This window comes from Eubalaena glacialis, chromosome 2 (assembly GCF_028564815.1).
Source record: "Eubalaena glacialis isolate mEubGla1 chromosome 2, mEubGla1.1.hap2.+ XY, whole genome shotgun sequence".
NCBI lineage: Eukaryota > Metazoa > Chordata > Mammalia > Artiodactyla > Balaenidae > Eubalaena > Eubalaena glacialis.
This window is the reverse complement of record NC_083717.1, coordinates 184,474,280-184,485,494: the sequence shown is the minus strand read 5'-3', so window position 1 is coordinate 184,485,494 and position 11,215 is coordinate 184,474,280. Positions and strand designations below refer to the sequence as shown.

The following is an 11,215-nucleotide window of genomic DNA, read 5'->3' as shown; positions in this document are numbered from 1 at the left end:
CCTCTCTCTGGGTCTGTTTGTGTCTATCTTTACAATTGCATGACCTCAAAGAGAAACTCAGGATAAGAAAGTGGCAAGAGCAGAGAGCTGCAAAGGTGGGAAAAACACTGAGAGTTATGCAACTGGTAACATCAGTAACACACTTTTGAATTGAAAGCACAATGCTAATATGAGATCCAACAAAAGCTGCCATCCATTATTACAAAGAATCCTGAGAAAGAACTGCCCTTCTGCAGTTCAAAAGATAATCTTGGTGTTCCAAGTTCACTCTTTTAAATTTGTACAACATTATTTTTTTAATAGAGTCTTTCTTCAAAAAAAAATTATAAGCGATGAAAAGTTTTAGTTTTCTTACATCTCTTTTTCGTTTTTAAATCCGACATTCCTCTTCCTCTCCTGAGGCGCACCCAGATATTCTTCAATGGATTTCCGTTATGCTGGAGTGAAGAGAGATTGTCGGTTGGAGCCAACGGATCAAAGGTCAGACCTCAGCACTATCCTTTACTAGCTGCAGAGCTTTAGACAAATAAAGTAAGTATGATAATACTTCTCTTAGAATGCTGATATGGAGGAAATAGAATTTTCCTTTTCTTCATGATTTCAAAAACTCAGCTTCTATATTGTATTTCCAGAAAGATGAGCCTAGGGAGAGGCTTTGGTGGATTGTTACGTATGGTAGAAAAATGAAGGATCAGATTGGAGTAACAGAAAATGGGGTGACATTCACTGATGGAGGGAGCAGGGAGTGGAAGAACAGAACACTTGATTGCAAGTGACAGAAATGTACTGCTTTTATCCACCTCCAACTAGTTTAAGATGAAAAAAGGGGAGTTAGGCAACTTAATGGCTCATAGAAACTAAAAGACCAAGGATGGATTGGTTTAGGGCACAGCTATGCCCAGGAGTTCAAATGATGTCAGGGCTTCCATTTTTCTCAGTTTCTGTTTCTTTCTGCTTGTGGTCCCCATTCTCTCCTATTGCTCCTGTCTTTCTCCTTATAGCTAAGGAAGACAATTTACATTGTCCTTTAAGGTCATAATTCCAGAGAAATAGATTAAGAACAAACATCTCCTAGGAGAGCCTGCCAGAAATTTCCAGAATAGATTCTCATTGGCTGGCTTGTGTCACATGCCCACCCAGATCTGACTCTAGAACCCATACTCTTCACTGCTCCTGAATACTGTCTTAGCACTTTTAAAAAAAAATTATTTTTTAGTCTGTCTTCCTATTAGAGTCTAAGCTCCTCGAGGGCAAAGAATCATTTATTTTTCACCCTGAGCATCTAGCATTGTGCTTGGCACATGGTATTGGAGGCTTTAAAAAAATGTGTGTAGGACTGAACTGAAATAGAGAAATCTAAACTCTGACATATGATGTGTAAACCAAGTTAATTCAGTATCTAGTAAGTACACCTAAGTGGTATGATAAGAAAACACAAGGTAGATGACATAAAGGGTGGAAAAAAATCATGGAACACTTACGCATGATTTCTGTAAAGGTAAATCATACCGAACTAGCATACTAGAGTTCTCCTAGTGCGCAGATAGACAAAAGGACAAGGTGAAACCAGCAGACCTTATTTGGCTTTTCAAAAAGTCTTTGATAGATTTACACATCAAAAGCTTTTAGAAAAATGGTGTTACCCTCGGATTTTAGAATGATATTGTTGGTATTGTTTTAATTTTGTTATATTGTGTCTAGGAAACAGAATCAAAATCAAGCAATGAAGGTTAGGAATAAATGAGAAAGCGTAAATAGTGGGGACCGATCTTATTTCATGTTTAATAAATTATCAAGAGGTGGTTTGGACAACGGAATTTTTAGTTTGCATATAAAAGCTCTTTCAGTTAATGCAGTATTTAGCTGAAGACAAAGGCAAAATAATAGAAAATAATGGTAGGTGCCTTGAATTTAGATAAAATTCAATTGTGCATTTAGGGGGAAGTATAACAGTATAGGGGAATTGGAGGTGGGCACACAGAGTCAAACCGTTGCTCCAACTAGATGGGCCTATTTCCCTTGCATTTTTTCACTTTTCCATGCACTTCTTGTCTCCTGTCCACACGTGTGCTCAGTTGAAGAGCCCCTTGCCAGCTAGAAGGGAACTTTTTTTTGGACAAGGGAATACTACAATCTCTGCTACAATCTCCAAACCTTCGAGGACTGGGGTTGGGGAGAGATGCATGGGGTGAAAGGGGGAAAAATGAAATAACACAAATTGGAAAGAAATAATCTTTCCAAGGAAGTAAGGAGGTGATGAATGAGCACAAGAAAGATACATCAAATCTGAAGAAAGTCCAGAGAAAAGTAACGATCATATTCAAAGAGATACAATACTTCCATTGAAGGATGTTAAAAAAAAAAAACTTAAATCTTCCAACCAAATGCAAAACGTATAAAATAATAAAGGACCAAGAGATGGTTAAAAACACATCACAAAATTGGAAATTGCTCTTATTCTTTTAAGCATAGAGATGGTTTGAGAGCAACAAAAAGACTTGGTGGCATGACTTGGAAAACTTGTTTCTCAAAGGATGGGAAGAGATTGAAAATGCAAATACTTTAAAGGGGGTTTTAAATAAATTCCCAGAGGACAAATACAGGATGTATTGCTAGGGCCTGTCATAGAACTGTGAGAGATAATGTGTCTGATGACCAGGGTCAGAATGTCTGGGTTCTAGTCTTGTCTTGCCTACTTACTAATGCTGCATGTGCGCCCCGGGGCAAACGACTTAGTATTTTTGAGCCTATTTCCTTGAGCTGTAAAAGGGCGATAATAATACCTGTCCTGACTACCTCAAAGGGCGGTTTTGGTGTTCAAAGGAAGCCATGCATTTACCAGTGTTTTGCGAACTGTAAGGTGCTCCATAAACATAAGTGTTTTTGTTAGTGCATCGCTGAACTTACTGCGAACTCCCAGACAAGGGGCATCTAGGCAGAGCGATTTGGCTCTCCCACGCGGCGACTGTGTTTTCATCAATCCTTATCCCACGTTTATGGGGGTATCTTGCTGAGGAAAACTTTTCGGTGCCTGATGAAAAAAATACAAGTCCACTATACAACTAGCAAGGTGGTGTCTGTAAAAGTACCATACAGACAGGGCTTAAGATAAACTGCCAAGAAAACGCCAAGACTGTCAAAAAGGACTTCTCCGTGGAAGCACAGTCTTCGCTTTACGAAAGAGGCATCATGAGCGATAGATCATGATGCCGGCCGCCGAATGGAAACATGAATTGGTAGAACCGGTCGTGCGGTAACGTAGTTATTATAATTCCACTCTGACAGATTGAACGATTTGCCACAATTCCCCGGAATAAGCAAGATGCTGCAACGAGCTTCAGACTCCGAGCGGAGAGCGGGAATAATGCGCGCGCACTCGGCTCCAACCGATCCCGGGTCCCGTGAACGCGCCTCCCCGGCCAGCCAGGGCGCGCGCGCGCCGCCGCCGGCCCACGTGACCCCGGGCGCGGCAGCGGCGGGGATGGGCGGGGGCTCGGGCCGGCTCCGCAGCGCCGCGCAGGCGCCCCAGGCCCGCGCCGAGTCGAGCCCCTCCTGCTCGCTCCAGGCGTCAAAATGGCGGCGAGGGAAACCTGGAGAAGCCCCGGAGCCTGAGCCACTGACAGGAGCGGAGACGGGAGGTGGCGGCGGCGACGGCAGGAGGAGGATGGCCGGGGGCGCTGGCGCCGGTGCGGACGGCGGTGCAGGCGGCGGCGGTGGCGGCGGGGGCGACGGCCGCGGTCCCAGCGGTGGCAGCAGCAGCAGCGGCGGGAGGAGCCTCCGGGGTGAGTGTCCCTCGATGTCTCTGAGGCTGTGAGCCGAGGCTGTTACCGGCGCGGTGCTGGGCGTCCCGACGAGGAAGGGGCTGTGCGGGGGCCGTGGGGGCGCGGGGCTGGGGCCCGGCCGCCGCGGGGGGCGCGGGGCCGGGGCCGGGGAAGGGTTACTGGTCCGTCTGGGGCTGAGGCGGCGGTGACAAACTGACCGGTCCCGGTGCGCTGCGCGGGGCGGGCTGGGCAGTGCGCCGCCGTCCCGGGGGCAGAGGCGCGAGGTGTGGCGCTTGGGGCGGGGAGAGCGGCCCGAGGTGGCCGCGGCGGCGGCCCGGCCGGCTCCCGTCTCGGGGCTACGAGGGGCGGGACTCGCCGCTCCCAGGACGCCGGGAAACCGCTCCCGAGACTCGGGCGCGTGTTTACCCGGCTGCGGGGCTGCGACCGCCCCGGGGTGGGCGTGAGAGCTGCCGGCCGGAATCAGGGGTCGAGGAGTGCAGGCCTGTGGACGGCTGCTCCCCCGGGGAGAAGTTAGATTGTCCGGGTAAGTTACTGTTTCGGGATCAAACTGGAATTGCGCTTTGACAGGTTGGGAGAGAGACAATACGGAGTCTTTGGTAAAGGATCCTGTGCTTGGAGTACTTGAAAGGCTAAAAGCGTGCATTTTTCAGTGTCTCATCATTTGCACAGCTGTTTATTAGCCTTACCCCGAAGATGAGAACTTTCTCACCGTTTGGGGGGAGAAGCCCTGAGTGTTGCTTCTGCTTTGAACTACAATAGCATCTCTTCACATACCAGCACAGATAATAAGTACTCTGGATTAGGCCTAATTTGCAGAAGCAGTCCTGGTTTTACCAGAGAACTGTTTCCTCTGCTAAAACATCTTACTGTAATGAGGAAATAGGCAATTTTACAGAATTACTTCGTTTTTTCAAGTAGCAGAATCTTTTGTCTCTGAATAGCATCCATTTCTTTGAGATTGCTGAAATCAATTACTTTCTCCCGGAAATGTGGAAGAAAGATTTGAAATTGCAAGAATCATACATGTTAATGGCAGCTGTGATTAAACTTGTCCTGGAATTTTGAAGTCAGAAAAACCTTTAGCGATCTGATGTGACTTGTTTTAGAACTGGGAAACTAGGCCCAGGGAGATGAGTGACTCGCTGTGGGTTCTGCAGCTGGCCAGGGATTGGACCAAAACTAGGATCTAGGCCTCTCTCCGCCCTATTTAGAGAGCTCTTTTCACTACACTCCTGAGCCTCGTAGTCTTCATTGATTGCATTCTTCACCACCATCCTCATCCCTGGGTCTTTGTACAATGTGGTTGAAAGGAGAAATCAGAGAGAACGCCTCACTCTGATTCTTGACAGTTACTGTCAGTTACCACAAGTAACCGATGAAGATTTTTTTCCCTGACCTGAATTTAATAAAAACCAACTGACATTTCATTTAGAGTTTTCATAGGTCTGTGACTGACTGTATTTCTGTCCAATTATAGCATTGCTTATTTATGCATGCATTCAGTAAAACCAGTATTCTGTCCCACAAAACCTAACTACTATATTGTTTTGTCCCTCATTACCAGCATTTAAACAGGTTCTTTGTATCAGGCTCTAATTTTAGGATTTAAAACACCTGTGTTGTATTTGCCAGGTTGTACCACCAGGTTTCCACATAGCCACTTGAGTCACAGCAGTTTTCTGTGTTGTGTGTCACAGGTTAACCTTCAGAAATACAGTCATGTCAAATGCTTCTGATTTCATATTCTAGTCATTGAGACTCACACACCAGAGTTGTACCTTGTGTTCAGTTACACAGGTGATTATTGAAGATCTGCTTTGTATTTTGCAATACTAGGTGCTACAGGAGAAAGAAACAAGTGAAATATGTAGACTTTGCCCTCAGAAAAGATAAGATGTACCCCTCTGAGTCTAGAAAACAATCTGTCAATACAAAGAATGCTGTACGTGTTCTGGTTAGAGGGAGATGAGTGAGGCCTCAGGAGTCTAAATAACTTCCTGGAACACTTGGGACTTGAGCTAGCTTCTGTGAGGGTTTAGATTTACAGAGAGATTGGAGCAGTTACTTTGTGAGGGAAAAGCAAGAGTGTAATGTGGAGATTAGCTTTGGGGGAGGGGAATAGAGAGGGAAAGTAGGATGAGCTGACAACTGAATTTCCTTGGGAAGACATTAGACAGTTGAAAAGATATGTTTGTAGAAGGGTTTGAGTACCAGATTGAGGAGATTTGGATTTTTATCCTCTTGTGCAGGATATGGGGAGCCTTTGAAAGTTTGGAGGCCACACATTAATATGATAAAACTGCCAAGACGCACCTGTCAGTGATCTGTTGGTTGAGTTAGAATGAGAAGAGAGTGGAATGAACCAGGGACAGTAGTAGCTATTGCAGTTACCTGGGTATGAAGAGATGAGATCCTACACTAAGATAGAGTCACTAGGAAAGATGCATAGCAGGTATCATTTTTTTTTTGTTGCTGTTTTTATTGTGGTAAAATATACATAACATAAAATTTGCCATTTTAACCAGTTTTAAGTGTACAGTTCTGTGGCATTAAGTGTATTCACATTGTTGTGCAACCATTATCACCATCCATCTCTAGAACTTCATTCATCTTCTGCAGCTGAAACTCTATACCCTGTAAACACTAACTCCCTACTTCCCTTTACTCTTAGCCCCTGACAACCACTATTCTACTTTCTGTCTCTACGAATTTGATTACTTTAGGTATTTCATGTAAGTAGAATCATACAATGTTTGTCCTCTTGTGACTGGCTTATTTCACTTAGCATAATGTTCATCCATGTTGTAGCATTTGTCAGAATTTCCTTCATTTTTAAGGCTGAATAATATTCCATTGTATGTATATACTGCATTTTGTTCATCCATTTATCTGTCGGTTGGTACTTCATATGCTTCCACTTTTTGGCTTTTGGAATAATGTTGCCATGAACATAGGTGTGCTCATATCTGTTTGAGTCCCTGCTTTCATTTCATTTGGGTATATATCCAGAAAATTTTACATTTCCACCAGCATGCGTCAGGGTTCCAGTTTCTCCACATCCTCACCAACACTTGTTGTTTTTATTATTTTGATAACAGCCATCCTAATGGGCGTGAAGTGATATCTCATTGTGGTTTTCACTTGCATTTCTCTAATGATTAGTGATGTTAGCATCTCTAAAGCTTATCAGCCTGTTGTATATCTTCTTTGGAGAAATAATCTATTTAAGTTCTTTGCCTATTTTTTTAATTTAGTTGTTTTTTGTTGTTGAGTTGTAGGAGCTCTTTATGTATTATGGATACCAATCCCTTATCAGATAGATGATTTGCAAATATTTTTGCCATTCCATGCATCATTGCCTTTTCACTCTGTCAAGTGTACTTTGATGCACAAAAGGTTTTTTTTGGTAAGTTTTTAATGTTAATGAAGTCCAACTGATCTAGTTTTTCTTTTGTTGCTTATACTTCTGGTGTTACATCTGAGAAATTATTGCCAAATCCAGTGTCATGAAGCTTTCCCCCTTTAAAAATCTTCTAAGAGTTTTCCCCTCAAAAAACTCTTATGTTTAGGTCTTTGCATGTGGATATCCAGTTTTTCCAATGCCATTTGTTGAAAAGACTATCTTTTTTCCATTGAATGGTCTGGCCATCTTTGTTGAAAATCACTTGATCATACATTCGAGGGTTTATTTCTGAAATCTATTCTGTTCCATTGGTCTGTAAGTCTGTCTTTGTGCTGTCACCGTACTGTTTTGATTACTCGAGCTTTATAGTGGTTTTGAAATCAGAAGTGTGAGGCCTCCAACATTGTTCTTTTTCAAAATTGTTTTGGCTATTTGGGGTCCCTTGAGATTCCATATGAATTTTAGGATAGATTTTTCTATTTCTGCAAAAAATGTCATTGGGATTTTTTTTGATAGGGATTGCACTGAATCTGTAGATTGTTTGGAGTAGTGTTGACATCTCTTCCAGTCTTCCAGTCTGTAAACACCAGATGTCTCTCCATTTATTTGTGTTTAATTTCTTCCCGCAACATTTTGTAGTTTTCAGTGTAAAAGTCTTTTCATCTCCTTGGTTAAGTTTGCTCCCGAGTATTTTATTCTTTTTGGTACTATTGTAAACGTAATTGATTTCTTAATTTCCTTTGCGGATTGTTCATTGTTAGTGTATAAACACAACTCATTTTTGTGTGTTGATTTTGTATCCTGCAACTTTACTGAATTCATTTATTCTAACGGGGTGTGTGTGTGTGTAATCTTTAGAATTTTCTACATAGAGGTAAGGTTGTTTTCTAACAAAGATAATTTTATGTCTTCTTTTCCAGTTTGAATTACTTTTCTTTCTTTTTCTTGCCTAATTGCTCTGGCTAGGACTTGCAGTACTGTATTGAATAGAAATGGTGAAAATGCACATCCTTGTCTTGTTCCTCATCTTAGAGGGAAAGCTTTCAGTCCTTGACCATTGAGTATGATGTTAGCTGTGGATTTTCCATACATAACCTTTATTATGTTGAGCTAGTTTCCTTATATTCCTGGTTTGTTGAGTGTTTTAGCAGGTATGTTTTAAGAAAAAAATTCAGTTATGGGTGCTGTGTTTCTACCTGGTGAAAGAAAATTCTTGTGTCATTGGTGGAATGTTATTGTCAAGTTGTTTTTTTTTAAGCATCATCTTTGTACATTTGCAGTTATGTTCTGGTTGAAAAAAATAGTGCTATAGTTATTCAGTGGGGAAGACTGACACTAATCAAATAATCATACAAATATATGCCTGAGTAACTGTAGTATTATTTTGCTTCCAGCTGTATTCCCAGCATCTAGCATAGTGCCAGGCACATAGGTGCTCATTAAAGTTATTAATTGAATTTAAAAGCAGAAGACTAAGATTTAACCCAATAAGCTAAAAAATATATTGTTTATAATTTTTATAGAAAGTGTTTATTCTATTTTAAACCACCTTCCCTCTTAACCCAGTCTTGGTACAGTGGTAATAAAACAAAATCAGACTTCTCCACTCTAAAAAGAAACAGGCAAGTGACTTTTTCTAAAACAATTATCTTTTTAAAGATGAGACAACATTTTTCTTTTTAAGTTGATGCTAATGGAAGTTGGTTATCAGAATCCAAAATTTCAAAGGGAAGCATAATTTAAAGGAAACTTTTCATGTACCTACTAACTTCAGATTTATAATGAAATTCAAACATTCAGTACCTAGTTTATTTACAAAACAAGTTCAAAAATTTTTAATGCAAGCTTCAGTTCTTTTAATTTTTAAAATTTTGGCAGTCTAAATTTGACATTACAAGTCGAGTCTTTCACAGCATCCTTACTATCTCAAATAATGTAGAAACTTCAAAAACATAATGTACTAAGTATTATAAATTGACATTAAATCCATATAATGAACATTATGTTAAAGTTGGAATAAACAGAAATCACTTTAATTCAATACACAACATCCTTTAAATCACAAGATTCAAAAAAATCTGCTTTTTTGAGCATTGTTGGAGTTTTTAGACATAGTTGTGATGTGTTAGAACACTGGACTGGGAATCAAACCTCAATTCAGATTCTGATTACTATTTATAGTTTTGCAATCTTAAGCAATCCATTTTACCTGTCTGAGGCTTAATTTTTCCTCATCTGTAAGAGGGAAAACACACACACACACAGTGTTTTACATAGCAGCTTTGCCACCTTGTATTTTTCATTCCATTCTTTCCCTCCCTGTTACCACTTACTAACTAGTCTGGACTATTTATTGAACAGCCTACCAGTGGAGTCTCTGCCATTTGTTCTCCCACTTTTCCTCTCCTTCTCTGGCTGTTCTCTATATTGCTACCACACTTTTTAAAAAATGCAATTGGAGGATGTTACTTCCCTACCCAAAAAACTTGTGTTGACTTCCCATTGTCTATTGGGTAAATAAGTCCAAACTCACAACAGTTTGTAGACTGTGTCTAACGTTAGACTTCCCATTACTCTAGTCATACTAAGCTGTTTCTTGTTCCTTCTACTTCTGTTTTTCATGTGTTTATCCCAGTGCTTGGAGTTCTCCTGTTCTTTGCCATCCAGGAGACTCTGAGAAGATGACTCATCACCCATTTCAGCGGTGGATTTTGATTACTCCAAGCCAGTCAGCTCAAGGCATTTCCCTGTAAATTATTATTTGTCCCAGTTAGATTGAAAGGAAAGAGACATTCTATTTGTGGGGGAGAGGATTTTTTCCCCTATTGTTTGTGAGCAAGAGAACATGTGGCCCCAGTCGCCACTGGCAGCTGTCTTGTGACCACAGGGGATGATGAAACATGCCCTGAGGATGGCAGAACAGAGAGGTAGAATGAATGTAGGTGCATGACAACATTACTTTAGACACGTATTGTGCTGGGCCTGGGGCTTTCCCTACCGTGGGATTTCTCCTCGTGAATAAATTCCTATTATTTAAGCCAATTCTTTGGGGTTATTTGCCATCAGAAATATCCTGATTCTTACAGTCGTCTTTATTCTTCAAGACCCAGTTCAAAAGTTAGTTTTACCAGTATTCATACACTCACTCCCTTAGTACTTTGGACCTTTCTTCCAGTCCTTATTTACTATATTATCATCAGTTGCTTGTGTGTCTAACTCCTCCATGTAACTCTTTGTACTTTGAGCCAAAGCCTATAGGATGTAACACAGTGTCTGGTAAATTATAGATACTCAGTGAGTTGTTAGGATGAAATAATAACATGAATAAGTGCTTTGTAAACAATTTTTTAATAAATATGAGGTATGTTGTTGAGTTTAAAACTAAAGTGAGATGGAAAAATCAATTAGGCCAGTCATGCAAAGTGTTCTTTGCTTGCCCTTAATCGTTTTCTAAAAATACGCACTTAGATAAAAAGTTTGACAGTCTCTTCTGGCTACAGTTCCTTAAATTTTATGAACACTCTTACCTACTTAAAGCAGGAATCATCGAAGGAGCAATAATGAATTGTGTTGTTAGTGTGCAGTTTCCTTCCTTCTTTAGGGGGAGACTGAATGCCAGAAGAATTTCAAGTATAGTGTCTTTTTTTCCCTATATTCTGAAATTATACTTATTTAATTTGTTTTATCTGGAATTTACTTGTGAGTTGTTCTTTAGAGAAAAATTCCATAACATGCTTCATAAGACTTAACTATGCTTGTCTTCAGACTTTCCCAAAATATTTCTTGCTTGCTTGAGACTAGACATGAGAATTTTCTGGTTAGGAAAAAAGCTTTGTGGCAGAACTAGATGAGTTTGTAGTGAATGTTAGTAATAGCTTATGACAGAGAAATCTCATTATAGCCTTAATTATGAAGTCATAGTTCTGTCACATGCTTCAACAATAAAGTCTGACAAGGGAGGAAGGATAGGGAAGGAGAGTTAAAATTCCCAACTTGGTGTACCTCACCATTTGTTGGCTTCAGTCAAATA

At 40.8% G+C, this 11,215-nt stretch overlaps 1 protein-coding gene across 1 annotated transcript in view; it reads left to right on the top strand.

The window, feature by feature from the left end:
* Positions 1 to 3,616: 3,616 nt before the first annotated feature.
* The window catches only part of BTBD7 (BTB domain containing 7), an 80,614-nt gene continuing 73,015 nt past the window's right edge, over positions 3,617 to 11,215 (top strand). Inside the window, exon 1 of the mRNA XM_061182832.1 lies at positions 3,617 to 3,782. The gene's annotated coding sequence lies outside the window, so the exon portion shown is untranslated. The remainder of the gene's footprint in view (positions 3,783 to 11,215) is intronic.